Below are 1,701 nucleotides of genomic sequence, written 5' to 3' on the forward strand. Positions count from 1 at the left end.
AAATTTATTTGAAAAGAACCTTATGTACTCTAATAAAAAGTATCCTTGCTGATATATGTAGCAGTAACAGGACTTTGGAAGCCTCTGAGCTCAGTCTCAGATAAGACAAGGCAGACAACCACAAAAACTGCAGTCTAAGTGCCTTGGAAAATGCTGCCTCTTGCAGTGGTCTTTCAGGAAGCACCTGCTACCTGTATCTTATTTGTTAAAGTGGCTAGGTATGTTTCGAGTCTTCTTGATGGGCCAGGTCAGTCTTGGGCTACTTTCAGTAACACTTAAAGAGAAAACAAATGAACAGCTCATACCTGAAGCCCAGAGTAGGTATGACAGTTGGGCACATGATGCCCAGGGTTTAGAACCTCACTGCTTTAATTAACTGCTTAGTAGCTTGACTCCACAAATGTGTCAAGGACAGAAGCCATGATTCTAAGTTGTCACTCCTATGCTTTAAATTCTTTCCATACTCTCAGGCTCTTTACACTAAATCCACACCACATGCTATAGTACAGAGAAGCAGAAACTCAGAAGACTACAGGATGGCTAGGTCCTGGCTCTGCCTCTTACCACCTGCGTGGCGTAGGCAGATACTGTCTCATTGGGCCTCAGGTCCTCATTTCTAAAGTGGAGATAATGTAGGTATTTGGAGACATTCAAGAAAATTTCTACCATGACAAACAGGGTGTGTGATCCAAAATAAACAATAGAAGCATTTAACTATTCAGAAAAATTAAAGTTACAAAGACATGCTTTCTTACCACCTCTAAATTGTAAAACTAGCTCCCTCCTACTCCCCCAACCCACCTCACTCCCAGCTCTTGACTCTATGTTCATAAATTATTTCCCTAGAAACACATTTGTTCTGGCCCTGTCCAGTACCTGTAATTCCAAATGGGATTGTGACTAGGCAAAATCCTTTTTTTCTATTCAGGTATCTTCCTCTCCTTCACAGGCCTACTGTGTAGTCATCAGAACACATCCTCGTGAAGCTCTCACATGACCCACTGTCACCACCACCCATAGGCCTCCTCCTCAAGCTAACAGACAGCACTGTTCTTAAGTTCCAAACAACATACTATCTGCTCTGTCTTATCATTTCCTCCTGCTAGATTCCAAGTAAGTTCCTTCAGGGTGAATGCTTTGCTTTGTTCATCTCGTCAGATTGGCATCCTGCAAATGCTTATAACATAGTAGATGGTCAGGGAACGTGCAACAAGGGACCTAATTCTACTGGCTTCAAAATTGTCACTCAAAAGGACACAAACCCTAGGTGTCTATCTGCCCTCAGAAATTTGCAGCCCAAGAGCAAGTTGAGCCTTGACTCTGGAAAGAATTTCTTCCATGGGGGGTCCCAGAATAGGAAAGTAGGTAGCTCCCCTAGGACAGTAGTCCTTATCCACAAAATCCACAAATGGCTGAAGTCTACCACTAGCCAGCTCTGTGGCTCTAGCTGAGGACAGAGTTCTTGAGCAGCACCCACATCAGTGCTTGAAGGGAGATACTTTATGGAGGGGTGCTCACTTGCTGAATAATAGCTCCTCTTCCCCAAATCCAAATTCATCCACATCCCTGTCTCTGGAACTTTTGGACATCTTTTTTTTTTTTTTTTTTTTTTTTTTTTTTTTTTTTGGTCTTTTTTGAAACAGGGTCTCCCTGTAGCCCCAGCTGTCCTGGAACTCACTAGGTAGAAAAGGCTAGCCTTGA

Source organism: Nannospalax galili, unplaced genomic scaffold, assembly GCF_000622305.1.
Source record: "Nannospalax galili isolate Female #2095 unplaced genomic scaffold, S.galili_v1.0 scaffold22, whole genome shotgun sequence".
Classification (NCBI taxonomy): Eukaryota; Metazoa; Chordata; class Mammalia; order Rodentia; family Spalacidae; genus Nannospalax; species Nannospalax galili.